The sequence below is a fragment of the Eptatretus burgeri genome, chromosome 18 (genome assembly GCF_056783735.1).
Source record: "Eptatretus burgeri isolate ZD-2024b chromosome 18, Ebu_testis_v1, whole genome shotgun sequence".
NCBI lineage: Eukaryota > Metazoa > Chordata > Myxini > Myxiniformes > Myxinidae > Eptatretus > Eptatretus burgeri.
In genome coordinates, this window is record NC_140978.1 from 44,597,675 (window position 1) to 44,611,391 (window position 13,717).

Sequence of the window (13,717 nt, forward strand, 5' to 3'; positions counted from 1 at the left end):
GTAAGGTGGGTTTAGAAAGCAATTGGTTTTGGACACAAGATTTAGAAGAAAACACAGAACTTCGGCATTCAGTCTTTTCGTACGCAGTGTCAGCTGTGCAGCCATTTGAGGTAAGGAAGGGATGGAGGGGGAACATACATCAGAAACAGATTTGATTAGACGTCACCAAGATTTTGAGGAGGGAGAGAGGTTTGAGAGTTCAGACTTGAAATGAGAAAAATGTCGTTTCCTGGTTTGCCTTCCATGAGACAAAGACAAGTTCTTTGAGGACGATAGCCCCACCACAAGCTTCAGCGTACCATGGGTGGGAGGAAGGGTATGACAACTGAAGACGAGATGGGATAAATCTGTGCATGAGAGAAAGAAAATTTATTTGAAAAAATTCCCAGGATGATTTGATATCAGTGAGAGTCCAAATTAAATAGGAGACCAGTCTGGAGGTTTGATGTTTGATGACTGCTTGACGACTCTCCCAGTCGGCCTGAGTGAAGTGTGAGACTCAGCGGTGCTGAGGTGGTTCTCTAATAACAGCCAGAGAGATGACCACTTCAACAAGCATATGGTCAGATGAACCGATTGGAACAGAAGAAGAATAGCAGACATTTTCTGGAAAATTTGTCAAAATCAAATCCAGAAGAGGTGGAGTACCGTTGGTTGAGATCAGGGTTAGGAAGTTGACAGATTGTGTCAGTCCCAATCAGTCACAGAAGTCCTTTTGCTGAAGTGCCATGGCAGGTGAGAGAGGTACACACACCCAGCCAACTGGCATGATGGCAATTGAAGTCACCGCATATGAGGATGAGGGTCACCAATGAGGGCCGTAATTGAGCAGAGTACTTGGGCTATCCACATGACATCAAATGGAGTCTTGTGCACTCTTGTGCTCCAAGTTTGATGCTAGAACACCCAGGCACCCGAGAATATACTAGTATGCGTCAGGTTCCCTCATTTCTTGCCAGTCCAGAGGGAGGTGGTGAACGTCAGTGGTGAACGTCGGTGGTGATGATGGTTGAGCAATGGCAGCAATGGTGTAGCTTAGCAGTTGTAGTTTGGCGATTCATGATGGAGGTGGTCGGTCGTTCATTGTGGCTGTTAATGGTGAAGGTAAGCAAGCTTGGGTTGTGGACCGATGGAGTGGTGATTTTTGTCAAGGCGTGGTGGTGTAAGAAATGCTGCAGCGTTGGGATTCGAGTCTGGTGAAGTCTGAGGTGTAACGTCTGTTGGATAATGGCACGCAGGTTGAATGGGAAATGGCGCGAACATGCAAATGATCTGCCCCTGCTGCTATGTTCCTTGGTGAGCATGTATGCACGAAGGAAGGAGAGGATCGTATGTGCAGCAAAGAAAAATAATGTAAAGAATGGCAGATGGGTAAAGAATGGAAAGAAAAACACTACCTAAAGCCCTCGCAACGCATATTGTCCGATAAACCCACTACACATAAGGGAAGGGCTATCTAAAACGAATACTAATGACATAACTGCCTCGGGAGAGTGCCATTTTCACATAACTACAACAATGTGTGACATTTTCAGTGTGGTTATTTCAGAGATAAATTAATGTCTTCAATCTTGTCCATAATTGGTCACTTTCAGCCACCCATTTGAGGTGTATCAGCTGTTCCAATCAATGAATCAATCAATTTTCGGTTTTATTCAAATGAGCCAAAGATATGACAGAAGTCCGAAGAATTAAAAGGCATATTTACAATGTAAAAAGAAAAAAAATTTACAAATATATGCTATTAATACAAAATACACTTGACAAATTAGGGAGAAAAAAAAAACAAACAAACACTTGATTGACACTGTTACCTCGAAATTAATACCATTCAAAGAAGTAATAGAGTATAATATAAATGCGAACAAAAAAACATAATTGGCTGATAACAACAAAGACAAAACAGACTAATGGCACAACAAAAATTCCCCCAAAACGAGGCTTCTGAACAGGCAAGTCGTATTGCAATGATGTAGAAATCTCATAGACAAGTTGGTAGTGTGTGAGCATGATAAGGGACAGTTGATTGTTTACATCTTTTACTTTGGATTTTTGGAATTTGTAGATGATGTGAGTTTCTTCGACCAAGACCAGTGATGTGTTGGCGATTGGATGGGCTTATGTTTCGATGACAACTAGAAACAATAAGGGACTTGCCAAAGAGAGTTAGAATTGCGATTCTTCTTTCCGCTAGTGAAGGGAGGTTATAGGCACAGAGGAGATCAGCATCATGGGATGGCTCAGGAAATGTGATAAAATGGAGGGCTCTTCGCTGTACCTGCTCAATGCTTTGTGACTGCTTCGCGGTCAGGGTAGAGCTCCACACAGGAGCAGCAAACTCCATCCATTGGGACCATACCTTGTGCAGAGCGTTGGTGCTGCCTAAGCAGTTTCCTTGGCTATTGGGCACAATCCTGGACGGGTCGCCACTCCGACACAGGATACCAGCAAGCTGGCACTCATTTTGCTGACCTCGGAAGGATGACAGGCAGAGTAAACCCCACCTGGTATTAATTCAACAGCTGAGTGGGATTTGAACTCAGGATCCGAGGATCCTCGGATCCCAAGGCCACCACCCTAACCATTAAGTCAACACCAGGCATCGCGAGCTCCAACAGAGGTCGAATGTACATGGTGTATATCAGAATCTGGTCTGTGATGGGGACACTATTTCTCTGTGATACATGAACATTATATGTTCATTTTCAAGGATCTTATCTGGTTTGTGTTTCTGTGATTGTTCTGGGACTGGGATGTTGAAATGTTGACAGATGTGCCAGTTGATTACTCCACAGACGCTGTCATGTCTTTCTGTGTACAGCTGTTCTGACATGGGATTTTTACATCCCGAAAGGAGGTGGCTGGCACTTTCTGTTTCTATCCCTCAAAACCTGCATTTATCTGATTGGCTCAATACCGACATTTTATTAAAGGCATTGGTGCAATGTCCTTGGTCTTGGGCATTGATGATGATTCGCTCTCCATCCCAACAAATTTGACCTCTTATTAGCCATTCCAAAGAGCCTTCCTTGTTGATCCCTGTCCTGTCAAGTTATTTCTTTAATTTACCTGCTCTTTTGTCATTCTTCCATTTGTCAGAGTATATCTGCTGATATTTCTTTTTCATATTTTCCTGTTTTTTCTTTGCAACCATTGGAGCTGTGTTTGTTTCTGTTTCGTTTTCCTGTGTAGTATCCATCACTTTTTGGAAATTTGTTGCTAAATTGATTAAGGATCCCTCTTCTGGTCTGTTGTTTTCTTGCTCATGTACAAATCTCATCCGATAATCTGTTGAGCTTTTCACATCCTCTGCTCATCCGACACAAGATGTTCTGTGCACTTGGTTCAGCTCCATCAGACCAACTCCTCCTTGTCTCGCTAAGTACAGCCTTGGGTATGCATTGGTTTTTGTAGAGCATCTTGTGATTAGTTTGAAGTTTCCTTGTGTTTGGTGTCTCGATCGTTGATCTCCAATTGTGACCAGTTTTTCAGTGCACAGCTATATTGGAATACCAGCGCCGCAAGGTGCTTTATAGCTTTGGTTTTGTTTCTTGGGGAGAGGGATGACTTCAGAATCAGCGTTATTCTGCGTAGGTAGTCTTTGCTGATTATTTTATGCATTTTTTTTTGTGTTGTACCTGGGGGGCTTCTTCTATTCCAAGGTATTTGTAGGATGCTTCGTTTTCTCGTTCCTGCATTGTTGTACTTTGATCGACACAGGTGTTGGCTGTCGTTTTTGTTTTTCCTTGTATAAATGTGCATTTGGCACATTTGTCAAGACAAAATTCCATGTGGATACCCTCTGAGGACCGCTTTACTAGTTTTAGGTGATCTGCCAATTTCTTATCATTTTGGGAAAAGACTTTTCGATCATCCATGTACAGTAGATGTGTTGCCTTTCTTGTTTCTTTCATCACTTTGTCATTATGGGGGTATTTTGAATAGATCGGTGACAAACAAAATTTAAATTTAAGCCCTTTTAAATTCAGGCTGTGACAACAAAATGTAACAAAAGTCGAGGAGCGTCAATACTTTCTGAAGGCACTGTACATGTCGAATGATCGACACATGCAAGTACGTTGGCACTTTGCACAGGAAGACAGTAATTCTGCCTGAAATGGATTCATTCGACTGTGATTGGGATCACATGGACAGACTTGGGTCAGGAAAGCACTATAACCTCTTAGGAACTACAACAATGTACTCACTGTGAAGACTCAATTAAAATGATAACCTCCATTTGAGTATCTGTTAAATTTAAAAAATATTTAACTTTTTGTGAACGATGCATGTTGATTAAACAGTTTATGTAAAATGAGTTCAACAGAATTAATACAAGGAAACATGAGGACAAATAAACACAATTCAGCTTATGTGCCCTACAGCATGTCTCCACATCAATAACATACTTATTTATCTCTCCACAATGGCCATATATGTTAAGCAATTTAAAATATGGTTTTTTTTTATGGCAGCCAAATAGGGATACAAGGGGTTGTATGGAGAAAAGTGGTGCAAGAAGCCCCCACCCCATCCCATCCCCCACATCCCTCCCCGTATTTAGGATCCTCTGTTCTGGTGATATGTTGAGTATCTTGAACTTCTGCACCATGGGGCTCTTTGGCTGACGGTCTTGCAGGGCATCTTTCCTCACTTCTCCTGATATGGCATCTTGCCCCATCCTCTTTCACGTTCGACAATTCTTCCTGGCACGGTGACAACAACATTTATCCAAGATGCAGCTCAACATCGATGACTTGATTGCTGGAAACCTCGGTAAAGGTTCTTCATCGCTGAGGATAGAATATTTAAAAATGTTAACAAATAATGGGAAGTTCTCATTCACCTGACTCAGGTGTCAATTCAGTTGGCAGACCGTCAGCATCCAAACACTCGAGTGGTTTGGTGGAATTGCTCTTTTGAAGCTGATCGAATGCCTGGTGAGCCTGTAATCAGTGTAATGTGGAAATCAGAGCGGGTAAAACTCATCCTTCTGATTACCTCTTGTTCTCTCTCTCTCTCAGTCTCTACAGTCAGTGTTACATTTACACCCAGGGTAAATGTACATTCAGGGTAAATGTACACCCATGGGTAAATGTATACCCAGGGTAAGTGTACACACACTGTAAATGTTCTGCTTGTCAGACTTCATTATGCTGAGAGCCACCTTTGGTTTTTCCTGGCTTGAAACACCTGTACATTGCACCGCGTTGGTCTATCTGGTGATAGTTCCTTACATTGTGCTGGTTATGATAATGGTGTGAAAACCAGAACAAAATAAATCCCACTCACTTTTAAAACGCAATGACGTGTTGTAAATGAATTCCGGTTGATAATTACATCCTCCCTTGTCTCTCCAGCAGTTAGCGAAGAAGAGTCCCTTGGCGTCGAGCCTCCCGCAAATATGAAATGGTGTCGATGATATTGAGGAGGACAGTAGATTGTAGACTCGTTTGTTTTCGTCGTGGTTGTTCACCAAACAAACGAAATCCACTTTGCTCAATTGTCTTGATGATGTAAAATAAAAGTCACGATTAAATATTGATGTGTTAGGTGACTTGTGGAGAAGAACATGCTTGAAAGGAAGAGTGCATGAGCTTCTGACGTGTGGGGAATGTTGGGATGACGAGCTCAGGTGACGTGAACGTTCCAGCTTCCTCTACGCCTATTGGCTCTCTGGAAAAACTCCAATGATTGGCTGCTGGTGTTCACACGTTTGCTTTATTACACATATTAGCAAGGTTAACATTGGTGTTCAATAAGATAAAAATTAATGAGTCAGCCTTTGTGCTTTTGTGTGGCAGACATCCGATTTTGGAAGAGCTAGCATTGGATCACTTTCATCATCGAATGTCTCATACATGAGACCATGGCCCTTTTAAAAGCCAAAAGACGACAGCAGATCAGCAATACCTACAAATCCTCATTGCAGTTCCTCCATAAACTTGCAATGTTTTGATTGTCCCACCTTTACCTTTTTCTTACCTGGGGGAAAGGTTGCCCCACCCCATCACTTGTACAACTACTGGCAGGTGCATCTTTCCTCCAACTACTCTATCCATAAATGATACTGAAGAATACTTTGCCGAGCTAGAGAAAACATCAGAAGATGAAAGCAACCTGACTGATGATCCTGAGGACAAAAATGTCATCTCCAAGAAAGGTGTGAAGCCCCCCTCTTCCTTGTAAATAATTAAGCCATTTGATCTCAGTGAGGACATGGAGAATGTGTTCTTTTTGGTGAGGTACTTCCTCAACAATGGGAAGTCATTTCTACTTTGATTAGGATTTGGACCACACAAGGAAAAGTGCAGAAGGCATGATGTCAAGATTCTAAGGTTATGCAAATCCACAGCAGATAATCGATTGTAGCCTCACCGAGATGACATCACCTTCCAACAGATTGTTGGTATTGCCCATGAACCACAAGTGCTGAGGAGGGTAACTTTGAAGTTTCATGTGGACTCGGAGGAATGTCGGTGGAACATATGACATCTATTTATTGTGTCCCAAGTTTAAATTAAGACTATTACCTGCACTTTTGGTCCAATCTTACACCCTGACAATGTGCTGAACAAAGTTGGTATCAGGATTTTTGTAGATTCGAGTTCTTAAATAAGCTAACATTTTTTTTGGTAAATTAAATATAAAGGACGATTTAAAGTCGTCTTATTCAAGGTAAAATCAAGACAACATTGTATCTTTGTTCTGTTAGTCCATTTGCAATTTTCAAGTAATTATTTTAAAACAAGTAAAAAAGACATAAAATGTCATAGCCCCCGTTGTTTTCGTTTTTTATGTCATATTTATGTCATCTTTGAAGCCCAGTCGGCCATCTTTGATCAGATCCCAAAATAAAGTGAGCTGCATGTTTATGCCATCATGTACTGTACTTGTTCCAAGTTTGAACAAAATTGGACCGTGCATGTCTGAGAGATGGTTGGGGACACGTTTAAGTAACAAAATGGCCGCCAGTCAGCCATCTTGGATATGATCTCCAAAAAAAATGACACACATAGGTAAGCCACCATTCATTATCGGTTTGCCAAGTTTGAATAGGATCGCGAAATGCATGTCCGAGAAATGGTTGAGGACGTGTTCAACATAAGGTTTTTTTTCCAACTAAAATGGCCGCCAGTCGGCCATCTTTGGTCACATCGCAAAACAAAATGATCTGCTTATGTATAGGCTACCCTCATGTGTTGTCTTTGTGGTAAGAATGGATAAAATCGGTCTGTCCACGCCCGAGATATTGTTGCGGACACACACACGGGACCCGGAAATCAAGACCAATTTGATTAGCCCCCATTTCAGACTAAGTCCAACGGGGGCTAATAATATCTAAAGTTAACCACTAGTCATGCACCGGGCGTAGTGGCGTGCGCCTGTAATCCGGCTACTCGGAGGCTTGGGTTGGAGGATCGCTTGAGGACGGGAGCTCTGCGCTGGACCGTGCTATGAGAGGGTGTAGGGCAGCCCGGAATCATGGCGAAACCCAATCCTTATCCCTGTGTCGTAAGAGGCGACCAGGGTTGCGTCAGGAAGGGCATCCGGCGTAAAACCTGTGCTAAATCACTATGCGGATCATAACGGATGATCCGCTGTGGCGACCCCTAACGGGAGCAGCCGAAAGACGAACAACAACAACCATTAGTCATGCAGTCATGTTCAGCTGTCCTCAAAAGTTGCCATCTCAAATGTAATTTAAACTCAGAGCAACTTGAGACAGTTATAAATTATAAAATTCGTTAAACTATTCCCTTTGGCTTATTGCTTGCTACTCTTACAAAATTCCTTCCACATATAAAAAAAATGGATGAAGGAACATCACCTTGATTCAGCTCGGACCTGTTGATGGGCTGGCAGGATGTTCGAGGTGGGCACCCTCGCCTCTGAGCTGTCTATCTTGGGTTCGAATCTTGATGTAGCCATAAATTGTCATCACGGTGTTTTACAGTCAGGGTGGTTAATCAATGTGTGTGTCGTCCCTCGGATGGATGTTAAACTGAGCGTTCCTTCTACCGACATTCCTTGGTGGACGTTCAACATCCCACGGAGTCCATCGCGAAGAGGAGGCGAGCATACTAAAACCGCTGTCCTAATTCCACATAGAGGGGACACTACATCAGCGGTACAACAACGGCCTGTAGAAAATGGTGCCCACCTGTGGGCCGAACGTGTACCTGACTCTCATGCTCAAATATGTATAAGAAGGAACTGTAACGTGTTTCATGAATATTTTATTTTTACTTCTTGACTTCCATTTTGGTGCAACGTCGAATTTTGTCTTTTGAACCCAATTCCATGGCCACCTGGTCCATCAATACAAGCAGGTAAGGCCCTGGCGTCATGCTTGCACCAAGGGCAGGTGTGCCAGTAAATGTCACGGTACACCGATCTGAGGTTGAACGCAAACGAAACCGTCATACTGATGTAGGGAGCACAGCAGATGGCATAATTATGGAAAGTGGAAATCTTCTAATGCATCAACGTTCAAATAACTAACCCAAATAGAAATCGCTCTGTGCAAAGCAATATGTTACTGTCATGATTTATTAACGTAATATAGTCGATAAATTGATTGGCCTACACCCCGTGTTCTTCATTATGCCCGATGATGGAGTGCTCTTGCGTTTCAGTTTCAGCAGAACATGTCCCAAGTCGCACCTGCAATTTCGGACAAGAACACAGAAAATATCTCTTCCAGCTCTCACACATGCAATGCCCAGCTCGACATTACATAATCACTGAACAAATGGTATGATACAATGGGGGTAAGGAGCGTGACGTTCAGTGGGTCGACAATGTGCTGAACAATTTGGTGTCCTTTCTGCACAGTTTCACATGCAACCATCCTTGTTAACCAACCAGCTGTTATTGTATCCCTTTGTTGATCGTTAATAATTAATCGGAGGAAATTAATATAAATATAATGATGAATTTAATATTCTCATACCAAGCATTCTTCTATTCTGACTGTCGAGTATTTAGGTTATACGAGGCGTTCAACACGTCTCGGAACGAGTCACAATAATCCAAAAACGGCAACCTCTTCATTTATCAATACTGTATATACATACAAATATATTGTTACGGATTCACGCCCGCCGGCGTGCTGACGGCCACGTAACTCGAATCGCGGCACGTCGCCCACCGGACGGACAATCCAGTCGTGACCCTCTCGGACTAACGCCGGGAACCAGTCATGGGTGGACCTTTCGGTCTCACCGCGATCGAGCCAATCAGCCCCCGCGTGGGATAGGGTTGCTCGCCAAATTCGACCTACCTAAGTACCCACACGGAGGGTAGACCGGGCGATCGCACCTCGCCGCAGGTCGACTTCGGACACGGGCCACTTAGGCGACCCGTTCCGTACTATCGGGATAACCGAGCGGTGTTATCGTCGGCCTCGACGGTTCGATTAATTATCGGGCGTATTCAGCCCACTACCAACCCTTTACGTGAAGCAAGATGAGGATTCAATGAAAGAAATGACGAAGCGAAGCGGGAAACAGTTCAACACAAAGCAACACATTCGCGATGAACGGAAAGCACACATATTCAATTCCACCAAAAGCACATAGAAAAGGAAAAGAAACACAATGCAATTTTACACAAAAAGCAAATGCGACAATGCAGATCTAATACCGATTACGCGAGCACACGGCAACACTTATACAATTTTACTTCACAGACGGCGCCGACAACACATACCCAAAACCAAGAAAAAGAAAAGAGAACCCTCAAGGATGAGGCGGGCCTGAGGCCGAGACCGGGTCGGGCCTACCCGTCTGGTGATGAGACGCGGAGCGGCGATGGTGCCTCAACTCCGCGGGCCTCGCGGGCAGTGTCTGGTAGGGGGTGGGAAAGGGGCCCCCTTGGTCGCACTATCTCAGCGCGGGGGGAAACAGGAGGGGGTTGCTGATGCTCGGGGTATAGAGGATTTCTACTCTGCCTCGAGTCCCGCGACGAGCGTCTCCACCTCGACCAGGTCGCGCCGTCGGCCTCCCCGGTGTGCAGCTCCCGGCACGACGTGAGCACCCCCTCGTCTGCCCTCGCCGCCTCTCCACAGCTCCGTCCCCTTCGCTCCGACTCCAACGCACACGACGACGACCAACTCCTTCTTGCTTCTTCTTCCCAACTCCACCGCCCGCGAAGTCTTAACTCTCTCTCCTCTACTGACGAACGCGGCCGCTTATATAAGCCCCGTGGCTTCGCTCTCTCATCTTTGACCCCCTGCCTTCGACCTTTCACCTCGCTCCCCATTGGCCCGAGAAAAAGTGGGCGTGAATGCTTTTTGATCCATTTTTGGAGCTGAAAATCCGTGGTTTTGTACACGCTGTTCGGCGCGCGCCCTGCACGAGTCCAACACCGGTACCCACAAGCGGCGCAAGAACGGTGGCGATGCGACGGTTGCGAGGTGTGACGTGAAGCGGCGCCGCGGTGGGTGGTTGATGTTGTGGTTGGTGGTGGTAACAATGGCGGTTGGTCCAAAATAAAGATAGTAAAAGAAAAACGGCTATCCTGAAGAGTCGCAGCACGCATGAATAACATTTATTCCCACTAGACAACGGGTTTGGGCCTAACTACACATATACTTACCGAGATATCTCACCTAAGGGACCTGAATGGTGGTTTGCGAATTTGGTAACCACAACACTACCCCCTCCCCTTTTTACAGACTCGTCCCGAGTCGTCAAATTCTCGTGTGCCATCATGTGCAGTTTTCCCCTAGTACATTTTACCTACGGATCCCTGAGTGCGACATTCATGGTATTCGTGTCCCCAAAATAAATAACCTGAGGGCTGCGTAACTACCTAAACAAACTCACTCACACGGACGACTTAAATAAAATTGCCGGCGCTAGGACAGACATGCCGGGGGCGCACTCATATTTACAGTACATCTTAACCTTAACTTACAAATTTTACACTAAACCATGGCCCAGGATCAATGAACTCTGCAAAAAGAAAGCAGTTAGCAGGGAGCCAGGCTGCTCGCATGCAGTCTCTGGCTCAAACAATGCAGGTGACAGGGAACGTGGCTGGCTGCTCACACGCAGTCCAAGGCCTTCCCTTTTGAACTGAACGCAGTGAACCACAACGGTGCATGGGCTGCACAACGCAGTCTCCGTGCCAGCTCAAGTGGCACACGCAATGAGCACAACGAATGGATGCATGAACGGTTTTAACTGAATGCAGTGAACCACAACGGTGCATGGGCTGCACAAATGCAGTCTCCGTGCCAGCTCAAGTGGCACACGCAATGAGCACAACGAATGGATGGATGAACACAAACACGGTGCACGGGCCGCCACTGCAGGCCCGTGTTGTAGCTGCCAACAGGGCAGTTCTCGCAGCTTGCAAACTGTTGCCTTGCGGATCCTAGCGCACATGGAAATGAACAAGGGGGGGGCAAAGCAAAAATTGAACGGGGCTGGTGAACGTGGGCAGTGGGCATGGCATGGCAAAGGTGAGCAGGCAAACACAGCCCGCAGAAGAAGGCCGCTGCAGGCAAACACAGCGGGCAGATGAACTGGCCGGCACAGGCCTTGAAGAAAAACAGCCAGCAGATGAACTGGCCGGCACAGGCCTTGACGCAAAACACGGCCAGCCGATGGCACAGGCCTTGCAGCACAGCAGCTGCAGACGATCCAGCCGGCACAGACCTTGCAGCAAAATAACAGCTGCCGATGAAGTTGGCCGGCACAGGCCTTGAAGAAAAATAGCCAGCCGGCTGAAGTGGCCGGCACAGGCCTTGAAGCAAAACACGGCCAGCCGATGAAGTGGCCAGCCTTTGCCGTTCAGTGGAGGTTGGTGGAGGGAGTGCGGTGGTGCTGGCCACTCGGAAGGCGGGCTCGGACCTACCTACCTGTCTCCCTCCCAACCTATCGCCTTTGCCTGTCACTGTACATACCCACTCCCTTAATTTGTCCAAACCCCAATTTAGCCCCAACTTATTTATTTATTTATTTATTTATTTTTACTTCCCCACTATAAATCGTCCCCTAACCCCCTTTATCGTCTTTGTTCGGCTAACCTATCCTGTCACCTAGCCTACTCCCAACCCCTACGTTCCCTTCCCGGAGGGGAATAAGGGAGAGCTAACGTCCTGTGTCGAGGCCCAACGAAGCCTCAGAATGGCCTCCCCAGAGTTCGGCGATCTAACCCAAAGTGGGTCCAGCGGCCCACAACGAGAGCGAGGGGATGGATGGTGCGGAGGGGTACATCTCCTAATCTACCCTAACCATTTAACTGTTAAACTACCCCAGGGCTTTCAACAAGCGCCTCTCGCTTAAACTATTGGTTCTAACAACCCAGATTCCCGTCGCCTGTGTTGGTGTCCTCACAATTTCGGGCCTCGCCCCCCAATTTTCTCTCCGTGCCCTCACACGGTCTCCTGGCTGGGACACGTGGCTCCCTTTGGCAGGCACGACCCTCTGCCGAATCTCCCGCTATGGCACCCCCGGGCACTACACCGCCTCCGAGCCTACCAGCTCCCTAACACCGGGGAGTGCCCCCCATGGCACCTCCCCTGAAACGCACACGTGGCAGGCCGGCCTCCCGGGCCCCTTTCCGAGGGTCACCCGTGCCCACAACACTGCCCACGCGGCTAATGGCGCCCCGGGCCCCCGCACCAAGCAGGCGCACCCGTGCCCACTACTCTATCCCGGCCCCCCATGGGCCCATGGCCTACCGCGGCCGACTAGCCTGGTGCCCGGGGTACCCACTCAGCGATACTCACCTTTCGCAGCCACGCTCCCAAGCCCGTCAACAGGGCTCCTGCACCCCTCCAAATGGGTTTCGAGCCTACATTCCCACCAACAGCAAAACGACCTCCATTTTTGTTAATTTGACTAACCCAGCTAACTCACTTTACTCTGACCCCGGGGTCCCTTGGGCGGGAGTCACTCCTCCCCCCAATCACTCATCGCACCATGCATTCCCCATTCGCTCCATACACACAGACCCGCTGGCCTCACTCACTCACCAAGTACTCACCTCACAACCCACAACTCTTCAACACACACACCGCTGAACTCTGCCATCCTCCTCACTACATCCCCTAACTAACTCGTGCTCCCACGTCGTCCCTTACACTATAGCACATTCCTTTTAACACTACGTAGCTAAGCTACGTCCCCTCTACACATTCACAAGTCTGTCCATGTCCTCAAATAATCCCATTTTATTTCCCAACCTAAAGCTCACTAAATCCCTCTACCTAATCCATTCCACGGACTCCATGAGGACTTACCCCTGCCCCATGAAGTCGGTCTAGCTAAGCTAATATAACCCTTCCCCCTAACTAGTTTCCATCCTGTGCTGTAGGTCAAGGGGGTCTTCCACCCCTTGCCCAGGAATCCTGTGCACCCGAAAGTGAGGCTTGTTCTTTTTTTTTCTTTTTTTTTCCTTTACATGCGCAGCACCAGCGCGGTAACTCAGCTCGCGCACTTTTCACCTGCCCGTGACGTCATGCAGCTGCACGTGTTCCTCGTCCCTCCTTGGACGGTACCATCCGGCCGGGATACCCCTCCTGCCGGATTCCAACCACACGTGCAGCCATGACGTCACCGTGCGCATAAAAAAAAAAACACAAGCCCCACGTCTCGAGGGGTTCCCCACGCGAACACATGTGCTTTGCCCGTTGGAGCTTAACACACACGATCGCGTGGAGAACCCGTCCGGTCCAAATCCGTTATCCTGCCTAAACTTT

The 13,717-nt window shown here is 46.8% G+C and overlaps 1 long non-coding RNA gene and 1 pseudogene across 1 annotated transcript in view; one reads left to right on the forward strand and one right to left on the reverse strand.

The window, feature by feature from the left end:
- Positions 1-13,717, reverse strand: part of LOC147009008 (uncharacterized) — a 101,268-nt gene that overhangs the window by 60,706 nt on the left and 26,845 nt on the right. The window lies entirely within an intron of this gene.
- LOC147009009 (signal recognition particle RNA) lies at positions 7,365-7,505 on the forward strand (annotated as a pseudogene).